The sequence below is a fragment of the Rhinoraja longicauda genome, chromosome 26 (genome assembly GCF_053455715.1).
Source record: "Rhinoraja longicauda isolate Sanriku21f chromosome 26, sRhiLon1.1, whole genome shotgun sequence".
In the NCBI taxonomy this organism is placed as follows: domain Eukaryota; kingdom Metazoa; phylum Chordata; class Chondrichthyes; order Rajiformes; family Arhynchobatidae; genus Rhinoraja; species Rhinoraja longicauda.
The window spans coordinates 9,564,088-9,580,520 of record NC_135978.1 but is presented as its reverse complement, the minus strand read 5'-3'; the positions used below and the strand labels follow the sequence as shown (position 1 = coordinate 9,580,520).

General features: G+C 44.9%; 1 protein-coding gene across 1 annotated transcript in view; it reads right to left on the bottom strand.

The window, feature by feature from the left end:
* Positions 1-16,433, bottom strand: part of galnt17 (polypeptide N-acetylgalactosaminyltransferase 17) — a 314,798-nt gene that overhangs the window by 242,173 nt on the left and 56,192 nt on the right. The window lies entirely within an intron of this gene.

The window sequence follows — 16,433 nt, the reverse complement described above, 5'->3', positions numbered from 1 at the left end:
AACTAAACAAAGAGATCACATCTTTGGATAGACACAAAATGCTGGAGTAACTCAGCAGGACAGGCAGCATCTCTGGAGAGAAGGAACGGGCGACCCTTCTGAGAGAAGGAAGGGTTTCGGGTCGAGATGCTTCTTCAGACTGATGTCAGGGGAGTGGGCGGTACATTGATAAGGAAGTGTAAGGTGTGAAAACACCAGGACAAAGGGAATGGAGATCAAGGAAAATGTAGAATAGATCATTGTTTGTTGGGACAACATTGTTTGTTTGTAGCAACAAAACAAGCAGAGAAAGAGAGAAAGAAGAAGGGTCTCGACCCGAAACGTCGCCCATTCCTTCTCTCCTGAGATGCTGCCTGACCTGCTGAGTTACTCCAGCATTTTGTGAATAAATACCTTCGAAGCAGAAATAAAATGTCGTCAGAGACAGTAAGACTGGTTAGAGAACTGGGAAAGGGAAGGGGATGGAGAGAGAGAGAGGGAAAGCAAGGGTTACTTGGTGTAAGAGAAGTCAATGTTCATATAGCTGGGGTGTAAGCTGCCCAAGCGAAATATGAGGTGCAGTTCCTCCAATTTGCACTCGGCAAATTTTGGACATGTTTGGACATGGGTACAGAGAAGATTTACGAGGATGTTGCCAGGACTTGAGGTTTCGAGCTATAGAGAGAGGTTTAGCAGGCTGGGTCTCTATTCCTTGGATCACAGGAGGGTGGGGAATGATCGTATAAAGATGTGTAAAATCATGAGAGGAATAGATCAGGAAGACACACAAAGTCTCTTGTTCAGGGTAGTGGAATCGAGAACCAGAGGACGTAGGTTTAAGGTGAAGGGAAAAAGATTTAATAGGAATCTGAGGAGTAACTTTTTCACACAAAGGATGGTGGGCGAATGGAACGAGCTGCCAGAGGAGGTGGCTGAGGCAGGGACTATCGCAATGTTTAAGAAACAATTGGACAGGACAGGTTTGGAGGTATATGGTCCAAACGCAGGCAGGGGGACTAGTGTAAATGAGTCATGTTGGTTGATGTGGGCAAGTTGGGCCAAAGGGCCTGTTTCCACACTGTACGACTCTATGACTCTATAACATACTTTAGCAACAAGCAAAAACAGAGCTGTGGAAGAGTGGATTGAGCAGCTTTGGTCTGACATTTTACATTTTTATCACTTGCTATATCCTCTTTTCTTCCTCCTCACCGTTCCTCCAGTCTTAGCTCACTCTTGGAGATGAGTGGCACATCCTATATCCCTAAGACTACTGTTCCTAGCCTTGGAGCCTCACGTTTTCAGATCATGTTTTTCCTGATGACCCCAATGAAGTCTTTACCCCTACCCCCACTCAAGAGATTAAGAAGGTGCCGATTACAGTAGGGATTGTAATAGCAAGTCCTATAAGCTCAACTGTATTTAAGCCATTACATAAACCTAATGGAAGACAAACGAACAGGTAGTAAAATCATGAAATATTTTAAAGTATTTATGTCAGTGATTCATTCATCTGCCAAATTCAGAGAGAATAAAAGTAATAAAAAAATGTGTGCCTTCAAACCAAGCTATTTGTGAGAAAAATCTTTGAAATTTCATTCTTAAATTTCGTGCCACTATGGGAACCTACATTAAAATAAATGATTCTTACAAATGTCGTTCCCATTTTTCTTTCCTTCATGAACTTCAATGTGTTTCAATTTGTTCCCCTCAGTTATTTTCCAACTGGCTATTCCATTCAACTCAATCACTCTTCCTATAACCTGGAAATAATGCTAGCGGGATGCAGTGGTTTACATAAATGCGACCACTCAAATTTCATTGTATACGAATTGAATTAGCCCCTGCGTTTAGCCTCCACATTATGTAGAAGCCAGCATGAATCAGCTTGCAGGTTACCAGGCCAAATAGGTTTCCTTTTTTCCCTCCCTGTTGATGGCATTTACAGTCAACCCTCGCTCTAGTTCGATGTCACGTGTGCCGAGGTACAGTGAAAAGCTTTTGTTGCGTGCTATGCAGTCAACTCTAACGGACCACACGTGTGGGGTGGGGGGGGGGGGTGGGGGGAGATGTGTCAGCATTTACCGATCATTCACTGCAACTGAATAATGGGGTTAATATGTACAGTACTAATGGAAAAAGAGCCGATATGCATACCACACACAATAAAGGACGCAACACACACAAAATAGCCTGGTTACGGCACAGTGGTGCCAAGGTAGAGTTGCTACCTTACAGCGCCAGAGACCCAAGTTCCATCCTGACCTCGGGTGCCCCCTGTGGCAGCGTGGGCTTCCTCTGGGTGTTCAGGTGCACTGGTTCCATCCGACACGCTGTGAGTCGTCCCGAGTGTGTGGGGTCCAGCTGATGGTCTTGGGGGGAGGCCCAGGGTGGGGGTCGGGCCTGGGACTCTGGCCCTGTGGGGCTGCGGGCGGCCCTGCTGGCGGTTCATGGCGTAGGCGAATGCCAGTCGGGCCGCAGGCCTGCGCGTCCTTGCAGTGGGGGATACCAGGGGAACCCCCACACTGTCACAATGTCTTTACAATGTGGCAGGAAAGATAGAAGCGCTGTGGTGCTCCTAACCCACACACTGTGAATTGTCCCTAGTGTGTCGGGTAGAACTAGTGTGCGGGTGATTGCTGGCCGGCTCACACTCGGTGTTTCCACACTGCATCTCTAAACTAAGCTGAAATGGTTCAAAAACACCATTCGCCTCGTGGTCATTCTGTGAAATAGCGATCCCGGTTTACAACAGATTGTAACCAAAATTTGTTACAAAGAGTGTGTAAGGAGGAACTGCAGATGCTGGTTTCAACCGAAGATAGGCACAAAAAGCTGGAGTAACTCAGCGGGACAGGCAGAAGAAGGGTCTCAACCCGAAACATCACCCATTCACTCTCTCCAGAGATGCTGCCTGTCGGGCTGAGTTACTCCAGCTTTTTGTGTCTGTCTTTTGTTATGAAGTGGTCCGTTAAAACGAGGGTTTACTGTATATGCTCTCCATTTGAATGCAGATCGCTGGGAACATTACTGTGGGAATGGGATTGTTGTTAAACCCAGCACAGACTCAACAGGCTACAATAACCTCCTATATATAAGAAAAAAATACATTTGAGTTAGTCTGTTTGCTGTAATAAAACGTTTTAAGTAGAGGGAAGCAATTCCCTAAATGGAGAATTCATGTAGAGTCCTTATGCTGACTGGTTCACATGCAACAAAAGCTTTTCACAGTATTTTGGTACACGTGGCAATAAACTAAACTAAACTAAACAACATTCAAAGTACAGGGAAACTTGCCACTATGCATCACAAGCAGTCAAGAATGCTATCTTAGAAACATAGAAAATAGGTGCAGGAGTTGGCCATTCAGCCCCTCGAGCAGGGCACCATTTAATATGATCCTGGCTGATCATCCAGAATCAGAACCCTGTTCCTGCTTTCTCCCCATATCCCTTGATTCTGTTATTGATTGGGGTACATTCGTATCCTTGTTAAGGCTTATCCTGCTGGCATTCAGGGTTTGGATCAACCTCTGTTTTGTTTGAGAAGTGGAGAATCCCAGTGTTGGGAATCTTTGGCTCATATTTTGCACTATTAGTAATCAAGCAAGGGGCAGAAAAGCAAGGGGCAGATGGAGACTCTCTTTTCGTGGATGATTGGAGCTTAGGTCAGAACCAGTTGAAAGCATGGTATCATTTAGAGCAGAAGTCCAAGAAAACATCATCTGCATTTCTATTATAATTGCATAATTGTTACTATTCTGAACCACGATGATGTTATTTTTAGTTTGCGATCCTCTGCAGAAAAGTGATATTCCAAACAGATTGACCGAAAGGTCATTGACTTGAAACATTGACTCTGCTTTTCTCTCCCTGGCCTGCTAACCACTGACAGTATTTTCAATTTTTATGCTATCAGTTTCTTAAACTACTGTTGATATTAATTTCAACAGAGATAAAACAGGCCACACTCATTCGTAATGACAATAAACATAGAAACATAGAAAATAGGTGCAGGAGTAAGCCATTCGGCCCTTCAAGCCAGCACTGGCATTCAATATGATTATGGCTGATCATCCCAAATCAGTACCCCGTTCCTGCTTTCACCCCCATATACCCTGATTCCATTAGGCCTAAGATATCCACTATATACAACTCTCTCTTGAAAACATCCAGTGAATTGGCCTCCATTGGCTTCCGTGGCAGAGAATTCCACAGATTCACAACTCTCTGGGTGAAAAGGTTTTTCCTCATCTCAGTCCTAAATGGCCTACCCCTTATTCTGAAACTGTGACCCCTGGTTCTGGGCAACCCCAACATCGGGAACATTTTTCCTGCATCGAGCCTGTCCAAACCTTTAAGAATTTTATATGTTTCTATAAGATCCTATAAACAATGGTATACACCAATAAGATTCTATAAACAACGAGGGATTTCTATAACATGCATGGTTGGATAACATATGGAATGGGGTGGAGGGGATGGGACAAGGGGAGTGCAGTAAGGGTGTTAGGGTTTAGGAAAATTACAGAGACTAAAAACGCTGAAGGGATAAGTCTTTGGAGGATCTTTTGGGAGGAAGGGGAGAGCATTTTAACACTGAGACTCACAGGGTCAGGATGCAACATAGTTGATGGTTGAGCCAGGAGATGAGACGATACAGGAAGAAGAGCTATAACAAGCTGAAATGTAAAGAATGATTTTATTTTGGTTGGTGTTAAAGAAAATCAGGTAAAGCTATTGATGGGTGAAAGCTGTCAGTTGAAGGATGATGTAGTTTAGTTGAGTTTAGAGATAGAGTGCGTAAACAGGACCTTCGGCCCACCGAGCCTGCACTGACCCGTGATCCCTGTGCACCAACACTATCCTACACTCACTATGGACATTTTTTTACATTTATACCAAGCCAATTAACCTACAAACCTGTACGTCTTTGGAGTGTGGGAGGAAACCGAAGGTCTCAGAAAAATCCCACGCAGGTCACGGGGAGAACGTACAAACTCGTACAGACGAGCCTCATACATTTTTCGAAGACAATGGAAGCATTGTCAATGTTGGAAGCATTCAACATCTGTGCTGAGATCAATGGTTCACTCCGTTGTTCCTGGGCAACTAATAATATTGTGGTGTGTGGTACATAATTAAAGGCTTCATAAACTGAAATATCCTCTGAACTAAAGTGGACTATTCTCTGCATCTTTTCCCCTCTCCTTTTCAGCCTCCTCCACTCAGACTCCACTGAACTATCCTTTCCGACCAAGCATTCTGTTTGGGGGTGAAAGGGTTTTTGGTGTCAGTTTGTATTTGATTTTGCTGCTGTGAAGCATCATGATATTTTCCACTCCATTAGCGATGGTACATAAATGCAAACGATGGTTGATGGTTGAACAGGTATGAAATTCCGGCTCTTAAAAGAAAAGGGGCTGCACGGTGGCGCAGCGGTAGAGTTGCTGCCTTACAGCGCCAGAGACCCAGGTTGGATCCTGATGACGGATGCTGTCTGTACAGCGGTTGTACGTTCTCCCCAATGACATGCGTGGGTTTTCCCCGGGGTCCTCTCACATTCGAAAGACGTGCAGGTTTGTAGGTTAATTGGCAAGGTAAAATTGTAAATTGTCCCTGGCGTGTAGGATAGTGATGGAGTACCGGGATCGCTGGTCGGCGTGGACAGGGTGGGGCCAAGGACCTGTTTCCGCGCTGTATCCCTCAACTAAACTAAACTAAAAAGAAAATGTTAATCTAGAGAGGATGGCTGTTGAGTAATGAAATGCAAGCCTCTATCATGTTGTGTAGTCCTGTGGGGAATATTAGAAACAAACAAGGTAAGGAGTCAGATGCACAATCTGGGCCAGCATGGTCTTGCATTCAGACAGAAGATAATTAAGGCCATGCGTGATATAATTGACATACAGCAGCACGAGGCTCCTCTGGTGGCAAGTGGCCTCGCTAAATCTACCCATCAATCATATTAATTTACCTCTGCCAACGAGTCTCAAGGTTGGCTTAAATAATAATAAGGCTCTTTCAACAAAGAAACAAAGCCATTTGAGCAAGAGTAATTCCCAAATAATTTAAACTACAGAAAAGGACTTTCAATGTGTCAGGAATACCAAAGGCAGTGAGGTATAAGGCAGGTTAACTATTGCATGGGCTTTAAGTCTTTAAGATCTAAATGCAAATCCATTCGCAACATAGTTCTTATTCTGTAGCAAGGAACTACAGGTACTGCAGCATCTCGGGAGAGAAGGAATGGGTGACGTTTCGGGTCGAGACCCTTCTTCAGACTGAAGAAGGGTCTCAACCCGAAACGTCACTCATTCCTTCTCTCCCGAGATGCTGCCTGACCTGCTGAGTTACTCCAGCATTTTGTGAATAAATCGATTTGTACCAGCATCTGCAGTTATTTTCTTATACTACAGGTACTGGTTCAACTGAAGATTGTCCCAAAAAGCTGGAGTAACTGAGAGGGTCAGGCAGCATCTCTGGAGAAAAGGAATAGGTGACGCTTCGTGTCGAGACCCTTCTTCAAAAGGTGGGTCTCGGCCTGAAACGTCACCTGTTTCTTTTCTCCAGGGACGCTGCCTGACCCGCTCAGTTACTCCAGCTTTTTGTGACTACCTTATAGTTCCTATTCTGTTATTTGCAACAAGTGCACCGAGAAGGTTGGCAGGGATCTGTAGGATAATTGATGAGACCCTTAAATGCACATATACAACGTTTGTCCAAAGAGTGCATTTTTTTGTGCTTTCCCCATCTGTCCCACTTCTGGCATTACAAGTTACTGAGAGTTTTATTTTAAAAACAAGCCGGAAAGGAAATAATCAGGGTAGCCATTGAAAACGAAATCCTGATTAAAAAAACAGAAGACAGAAAAGAAAGAAGAAAAAAACAGAAAAAAACAGGGAAAGGGAACTATATGCGGATTAGCATAAGTTTCATCAGTCAAAGTCAGTCATAAGTTTTCAGCTGCTATTTTTTTCCTTCAATTAGACAACTACCCATCCACACATTCTCAGCTAATAACCATCTGATCCACAGAAAATCTCCCAGCTTTGGCATGATTCTCATGTGAAATCTGTACTGCAGCCTAAAGCTGGTCTTTGTTTAAACCATTTCTATTCTTCCAGATTTTAAATAGGAAATAATTCTGAATCCCAATAGCTTGTGGTCAGGGAAGCTAAACAAGAAACATATGAGTTCAGTTTGGTTTGGTTTCGTCTAGTGTGTATTGTCAAGCGTACTGCAGTACAGTGAAAAGTTTTTTTGTTGTGTGCTGCCCAGTCAGTGAAAAACCATCAGCAGTGTACAGATGCAGGAGAACGAGTATAATGTTTAGTGCAAGAGAGCCATCTGGGAAATATGGTGGGGTAAGGTAGATGGAGGTGGAAGCATGAATGGAGGGCAAGGATGGTGGGGAGGTCACAGTGTCTTAGGACAAGGAAAAATAGTGCAAAACACAAGATTCAACAGGAGGATTCCCCCTCTGGCTGAAGGCTGCCCCTGAATCACCTCCCTCCCACCCTTCCATCCCCCCTAAACCCACATCCCCCAGATCAACAAGTAACTGCAGAAGCAGGTTTACAAAAGTAGACACAAACTGCTGGTGTGACTCAGTGGGTCAGGCAGCATTTCTGGTGAACATGGATGGATGGGTGACGTTTCGGGTAGGAACCCTTCTTCGTACTGATTGTGGTGGCGGGGGGAAGGGGAAAGAAAGCTGGAAGAGAGAAGGAACAGGACAAAGCCTGGCAGATAATCGGCGGATACAGGCGAGGGGACTCTTTGATCGGGAGATGGTTGGACAAGGGCCAGCGATGAAAAGAGAAAAGGATTAAAGAATTGCAAATTGTGAAGCGAGAGGAAGAAATGAAGGTTGCAGCTCCGTGGCGAGAGTGGGCCATTAGTGAAGAAAGCCAATGGAATGTTGGCATTCATAACAAGAGGAGTTGAGTATAGGAGCAAAGAGGTCCTTCTGCAGTTGTACAGGGCCCTAGTGAGACCGCACCTGGAGTACTGTGTGCAGTTTTGGTCTCCAAATTTGAGGAAGGATATTCTTGCTATTGGGGGCGTGCAGCGTAGGTTTACTAGGTTAATTCCCGGAATGGCGGGACTGTCATATGTTGAAAGACTGGAGCGACTAGGTTTGTATACACTGGAATTTAGAAGGATGAGGGGGGATCTTATCGAAACGTATAAGATTATTAAGGGGTTGGACATGTTAGAGGCAGGAAACATGTTCCCAATGCTGGGGGAGTCCAGAACCAGGGGCCACAGTATAAGAATAAGGGGTAGGCCACTTAGAACAGAGATGAGGAAAAACTTTTTTAGTCAGACAGTTGTGAATCTGTGGAATTCTCTGCCTCAGAGGGCAGTGGAGGCCAATTCTCTGAATACATTCAAGAGAGAGCGAGATAGAGCTCTTAAGGATAGTGGAGTCAGGGGGTATGGGGAGAAAGCAGGAACGGGGTACTGATTGAGAATGATCAGCCATGATCACATTGAATGGCGGTGCTGGCTCGAAGGGCCGAATGGCCTACTCCTGCACCTATTGTCTATTGTCTATTGTCTATTGTTTACGAGGTGCCTGCAATGGTGCAAATCCCCATTGGCCCTGCGTCAATTGATGGCATCTCAAACACCACAAACAATCAGCTGTGAAAAAGTCAAACACCAACAGAATTATTTAGTCTGCGATCTCTCCGGCTATCGCGTGAGAACAACATAATGCCGACAACCCGAACCATGCTCTGCCATTGTATTAACACAGCACTCTACAAAATAAATATTAGTCGCAGGTAGATAGGGTGGTCAAAAAGGCTTTTGGCACATTGGCCTTCATCAGTCAGAGTATTGAGTATCGAAGAAGGGTCATGACCCGAAACGTCACCCATTCCTTCTCTCTGGAGGTGCTCCTGTCCCGCTGAGTTACTCCAGCATTTTGTATCTATCTCGAGTGAAGAAGGGTCTCAACCCAAAATGTCGCCCATTCCTTCTCTCCGGAGATGCTGCCTGCCCCGCTGAGTTACTCCAGCATTTTGTGTCTATCTATTGAGTATAGAAGTTGGGAGATCATGTTGCAGTTGTATAAGACGTTGGTGAGGTCGCATTTCGAGTACTGTGTTCACTTCTGGGCACCATGTTATGGGAAAGATGTTGTCAAGCTGGAGTGGGGACAGAGATTTACGAGGATGTTGCCAGGACTGGAGGGTCTGAGTTATAGGGAGAGGTTGAGTAGGCTGGGACTCTATTCCATGGAGCGCAGGAGGATGAGGAGTGATCTTATAAAATCTTGAGAGGAACAGATTGGGTCTCTTGCCCAGAGTAGGTGAATCGAAGACCAGAGGACATAGGTATAAGATGAAGAAGAAAAGATTTAATAGGAATCTGAGGGGTAACTTTTTCACACAAAGGGTGGTGGGTGTATGGAACTAGCTGCGAAAGGAGATAGTTGAGGCTTGGACTATCCTAAGATTTAAGAAACATTTAGACAGGTACATGGATAGGACAGGTTTGGAGGGATATGGACAAAATGCAGGCAGGTGGGACTAGTGTAGCTGGGACATGTTGGCCGGTGTGGGCAAATTGGGCAATAACACATACCTTCACCGTGTACAAAGCAGTGAAAAAAATACAATCAACAAATCAATGATGGTTCTTTAAAACGGTTTAAATAGCTTAGTGTACAACGGCTAATCTGCCCAAAATTATCAAAGCTCAATGGACATAACCCAGCTCTTTATTGACCCCCACATCAAAGAGAGTGATGTTCAGGGAGACACCTTCAAAGGCTGCTGATGGCTGCAGTGATAACTCACAGTACAATGTTGAAAACAGACCAACATCACCCCTTTTAAACAGAGCAACAAAATCCAGAGGAAATAATTGCTGGCGCAAATTCTCTGTTCTAAAATCATTTTGCACATGTGCTTTGTGCACCTCGAAGGGAAGTAAAAAATCGATTGCCAAATGCAAAGCGCTTCTTATCATGCCAAGTGGAAATCTGAATCACAAAGCGTGATGTATAAGACACAGTTCCAAGTGAAGGCGAATGAACATACAGCACAGTCGTCAACAGTAGTAGATGCTGCTCCGTAGCACTGGAGCCTGAGCACATCAACGGCCAACAGCGTGGTCGATTTTTTAATCAGGAAAACTGGTCTTACGGGAAGGAAGACCACCTTCCTTGGGCACCATACCTGAGGAAGGATGTGCTGGCTCTGGAGAGGGACCAGAGGAAGTTTATAGACAATAGACAATAGGTGCAGGAGTAGGCCATTCGGCCCTTCGAGCAAGCACCGCCGTTCAATGTGAACATGGCGGATCATTCTCAATCAGTACCCCGTTCCTGCCTTCTCCCCATACCCCCTGACTCCACTATCCTGAAGAGCTCTATCTAGCTCTCTCTTGAATGCATTCAGAGAATTGGCCCCCACTGCCTTCTGAGGCAGAGAATTCCACAGATTTTCAACTCTCTGACTGAAAAAGTTTTTCCTCATCTCCGTTCTAAATGGCCTACCCCTTATTCTTAAACTGTGGCCCCTGGTTCTGGACTCCCCCTACATTGGGAACATGTTTCCTGCCTCTAACGTGTCCAACCCCTTAATAATCTTATATGTTCCGATAAGATCCCCTCTCATCCTTCCAAATTCCAGTGTATACAAGCTTAGCCGCTCCAGTCTATCAACATTCGACAGTCCCGCCATTCCGGGAATTAACCTAGTAAACCTACGCTGCACGCCCTCAATAGCAAGAATATCCTTCCTCAAATTTGGAGACCAAAACTGCACGCAGTACTCCAGGTGCGGTCTCACTAGGGCCCTGTACAACTGCAGAAGGACCTCTTTGCTCCAATACTCAACTCCTCTTGTTACAAGAATGATCCCAGGAATGAGCAGGTTAACCTATGACGAGCGTTTGTTGGCACTGGCCCTGTACTCGCTGGAGTTTGGAAGAATGAGGGGGGACCTCATTGAAACTTACAGAATGGTGGGTGAAGGGTCTCGACCCGAAACGTCACCCATTTCTTCTCTCCAGAGATGCTGCCTGTCCCGCTGAGTTATTCCAGCTTTTTGTGTCTATCTTCAGAATAGTGAAAGGCTTGGATAGTGTGGATGTGGAGAGGATGTTTCCATGAGTGGGAGAGTCGAGAGTTCTGAGGTAATTGCCACAGAATTAAAAGACGTTCTTTTAGGAAAGCGATGAGGAGAAATTTCTTTAGTCAGAGGGAGGTGAATCCGTGGAATTCTTTGTCACAGAAGTCTGGAGAGGCCAAGTCACTGGATATTTTTAATATAGATAGATTCTTGATTAGCACAGGTGTCAGAGGCTATGCGGAGAAGGCAGGAGAATGGGGTTGAGAGGGAAAGATAGATCAGCCATGATTGAATGGCGGAGTAAACTTGATGGGGCGAATGGCCTAATTCTACCCCTATCACTTGAACTTATGACCTTAAGATGGTCCAAGCACAACCTTACTTGAATCATTGCTTGTGATTTTGCCACGGACATCCAATGGTTTCCTCTACGGTGCAGTAATAGACAATAGACAATAGACAATGCATCAGATCAGACAGCATTTTACAGAAGAAGTCCCTCTGCAGGTCCACCACCAATTTTTCGGCATCTTTGGTTCCAGAGCCTTTCTGGATTATCCGAGTTGCCGGCCCAACAGAGGTCACAACCTCCAAGTAGAGTCGAACGGTAACGAAACGGTCGGCCTGTGCCACTGCAGGGCTGAGGTACCAGCCCACAAAGTTGGCCTTGGACGTCGCCTATGGGGCTGGATCTGCCAGCTCCGGTCAGGCTGGAGTTCCAGAGCCCTGGCCACAGGGGGCAAATTCGATCCGCTGATCGGCGTAGAAACATAGAAACATAGAAAACAGATGCACGAGGAGGCCATTTGGCCCTTCATCACCGCCATTCATAGAAACATAGAAACATAGAAAATAAGTGCAAGAGGAGGCCATTCAGCCCTTCGAGCCAGCACCGCCATTCATTGTGATCATGGCTGATCATCCACAATCAATAACCTCCAGCACGGTGGCGCAGCGGTAGAGGTGCTGCCTTACAGCACTTACAGCGCCGGAGACTCAGGTTCGATCCTGACTGCGGGTGCTGTCCGTACGGAGTTTGTACGTTCTCCCCGTGACAGCGTGGGTTTCTTCCGAGATCTTCGGTTTCCTCCCACACTCCAAAGACGTACAGGTATGTTGGTTACTTGGCTTGGTATATGTGTATATTGTCCCGAGTGTGTATGTAGGATAGTGTTAGTGTGCGGGGTGATCGCTGGTCGGCGTGGACTCGGTGGGCCGAAGGGCCTGTTTCCATGCTGTATCTCAAAAAAACCCCAAAAAAAACCTGTGCCCAACTTCTCCCCATACCCCTTGATTCCACTAGCCCCCATTCAATATGATCATGGCTGATCATCCGAAATCAGTACCCCGTTCTTGCTTTCTCCCCATATCCCTTGATTCCATCTGCCCTGAGACCTATATCTAACTCTCTCTTGAATACATCCAGTGAATTGGACTCCACTGACTTCTGTGGCAGAGAATTCCACAGATACACAACTCTCTGGGTGAAAAAGTGTTTCCTTATCTCAGTCCTAAATGGCCTACCACTTATTCTTAAACTGTAACCCCTAGTTCTGAACTCCCCCAACATTGGGAACATTTTTCCTGCATCCAGCCTGTCCAATCCCTTAAGAATTTTATTTGTTTCTATAAGATCCCCTCTCATCCTTCTAAATTCCAGTGAAAATAAGCCCAGTCAATCCATCATTTCATCGTATGTCAGTCCCGCCATCCCGGGAATTAACCTGGCCAACCTACGCTGCACTCCCTCAATAGCATGAATGTCCTTCCTCAAATTAGAAGACCAAAACTGCACACAACACCCCAGGTGCGGGAAGTAAAGATGAGTTCGAGATTGGCTGCCTCACTTGGCCTAGGGGTCACACTTTCGGGGGAACTTCTGGGGAGGGGGGGATTTCAAGTGGTCACTTGTAATTTTGTCTGGATTAAAGGAGGTGCCAGACCACAAGTTGCTGGAAAATCAGTGATGGACCTGCACTATCTTTGTGATGACCCAATAATTTTCCCAGCCATCCAAATTGGTCCCCATGATCTGATCGGGCCTAGAGAAGCGAGCTACCTGCTCTGATGTCTGACCCGCCATATTTATCAGTAGGCCATGCTTGCATCCTCTTATTATTCCCAACAGTGGTTGCCTTTGAGAATCACGCAGAAGAACCATGCTATAAAGCTGGAAATCAACTCTTAAACATGGTGTCCCACATCTCCAAATGAAATGGAAAATTTCTATGTGCAATAACATTTCTCATCCGCATCTCCTGCCAGTTCTTGAAAATTGCTTGTTAGTCTCAGAGGACAAGGTCACATATTTATTCCTGGGTCTGTCCGCATACAAACCAATCCAAGCAGGTCGCTGAGATAATTGACCTACAAATGCACAGCCCTGCATGAAGATCATCTAAATTTAGTGCTAAGTCTAACGTGATAAATATGCTTCATAGTTTGGTCTTCTGTATTTGGGGAACGGTTAAATTTTGTGTGACCTCCTCAACAAATGAACAGGACAGTTAGATCCCATTCATAATGGTGCTGAAACTGATTCTCAATAAACAAACTCGCAGGTGTGTCTCGGGTGTGTGTGTGTGTGTGTGTGTGTGTGTGTGTGTGTGTGTGTGTGTGTGTGTGTGTGTGTGTGTGTGTCTCTGTGTCTGTGTCTGTGTCTGTGTGTCTCTCTCTCTCTCTCTCTCTCTCTCTCTCTCTCTCTCTCTCTCTCTCTCTCTCTCTCTCTCTCTCTCTCTCTCTCTCTCTCTCTCTCTCTCTCTCTCTCTCTCTCTCTCCAAACATAACTTAAATGATGATTAATATTCTACTTCTTGGTAACTGAATTCATCACTTAACGAGAAACACATTTGTCCTTTCGAGCCTGCCTTTAAAGTGGTTTGTTACTGAGAGCACAAGCGTACTCTGCTTCATGGGTTAAATTTATTTTGGCTGCTGAAAGACCAAGGATGTACTTCATTAGGCCAAGTATGTCCCTGATCATTCCTTATTTTCCATTCTTGCCTCCTTCACCTTCTGACACAGAAACTGATGATCGGACAGATTCTAATGAACCAGATGATTTTGACATAAGTATCTAACGAGCCACCATCAGCAATGGTTGAAATGGAAGGATTTTCTTTTGGTAGCTATTGTCAGTAGTATTTTGGGTTGCAGCACAGCATCTGGTGATTTAATAGCACCTGTGCTTAATAGGGCTATTCACCTAACTAGCTAGAGGCTAAAGTTGTCAAACTCAGAAAATGGACATATGGATCTCAATGTACAAATTAACTCACACTCGTTAACCCCCGGTGAAGGCAGCATGCCAAATATGTGCTTATTACAATGATATGTGCGACCAGCCAGAGCTAAGTACACTGATGATTAGCTGTACCTGTTTGTGAGGGGCCTATTTGTAAGGCTGCACTTCCGATTGGGATGTGTAATGGCTGGAGCCAGTACTGGCATTTGTCCTGCAAGTGGATCTAGCTCAGAAATGTGAAGGATGCCAAAATGCATCACAGAGGGCATCTTATGACTTTCAGATGCTGTTCTGGAGACTCTTGGTTGGGGCAGTGAAGAGGAGGATGGATGGCCTGTATTCATGAAAGGCCAGCAGTCCACCCAGACACAGAGAAGGTAGTGAGAGGTCAATACCAAGGTTTCAGTGCATTGGACATAGAAACATAGACATAGAAAATAGGTGCAGGAGTAGGCCATTCGGCCCTTCGAGCCTGCACCGCCATTCAATATGATCATGGCTGATCATCCAGCTCAGTAACCTGTACCTGCCTTCTCTCCATACCCCCTGATCCCTTTAGCCACAAGGGCCACATCTAACTCCCTCTTAAACATAGCCAATGAACTGGCCTCAACTACCTTCTGTGGCAGAGAATTCCACAAACTCACCACTCTCTGTGTAAAGAAATGTTTTCTCATCTCGGTCCTAAAAGACTTCCCCCTTATCCTTAAGCTGTGACCCCTGGTTCTGGACTTCCCCAACATCGGGAACAATCTTCCTGCATCTAGCCTCTCCAACCCCTTAAGAATTTTATATGTTTCAATTAGATCCCCCCTCATTCTTCTAAATTCCAGCGAGTACATAAGCATAGGGCAAGAAGAAGTTCAATGGCCTCATGGAGGTCGTCAAGGTTATTACAAGCATCGTCAGCAATCCCAACATTTGCTTGCAGCTGCATTTCTGGCCATGGATGCTGCTCAATTCAGTACAGTCCGTTGCTTACCAACTAATAATCTCCATCAATCAGTGTCCCCAACTGCACATAGTTTGGCAGCTCACCTACTCACAGCTTACTGCTCTGCTTACTCTCAATGTCAACTGTCCACGACAGCAACATCATTCACAAACACATTTCCCTTCCTAATTCAGATCACGATGGCGCACAATAAGGTCATGAGGGCATAGGTGAGCGGAGTAGAATTAGGCCATTCGACCCGTGAAGGCTACTGCGTCATTCAATCATGGCTGATCTATCTCTCCCTCCTAACTCCATTCTCCTGCCTACTCCCCATAACCCCTGACACCCGTACTAATCAATGGGGTGTACCGTCGGCACCAGAAACATGGCTCGAAAAAAATCTAATTATTTTAAGCAAACTCATCAACTGAAACAAGCTTTTTCCTTTTATTTATCATCAGAAAGAACGACTTATTGAGCTGAATCTGTTTCTTATGCAGTCTGTCTGAAACACAATCACATTAAATGAGGTACGGTCTTGATATTTAGCAAGTACAAAGCTTAATTTATTCTTTATTAAGAGCCCTTCAACAGATCATTAATAATTATATGAACTTTAATATTCCTGAATATATTTACAAAAACAAATGCAATCAATGAACGTTGAAATCCAAACTTGCCTTAATTTTTCCATCAATTGTGCTCAATATTTGTTAGTCAAGCCACATGTAAGTGTCATCCATTCTACTTATGAGTAATTGAAAGAGCTAATTTCTGAGTTTCAGTGCTGCAGTGACCCTTGGCTGTGCTCTCTGATGTGGTATTGGACCAACATTACAAGACTACCCATAGTTAGAATTTTATCCACGGCGGTAAGCATTGGCTAAATTGGGTCATTCCATTGAGATTCGTAAAACAGATTCTACAATGGCTTCAATGGCTGTGTCATTTTAATAGGATGGCTTGTTTGTTGTGATGTGATAAATGGAAAATGTCTGGCTAATAATTCAGATGGCTGCTGCAAGGATCACATGGAATCTTCCCGATATGACAACGTCACCCATTCCTTCTCTCCCGAGATGCTGCCTGACCTGCTGAGTTACTCCAGCATTTTGTGAATAAATACCTTCGATTTGTACCAGCATCTGCAGTTATTTTCTTATACTCCAAACTTTGTGGTG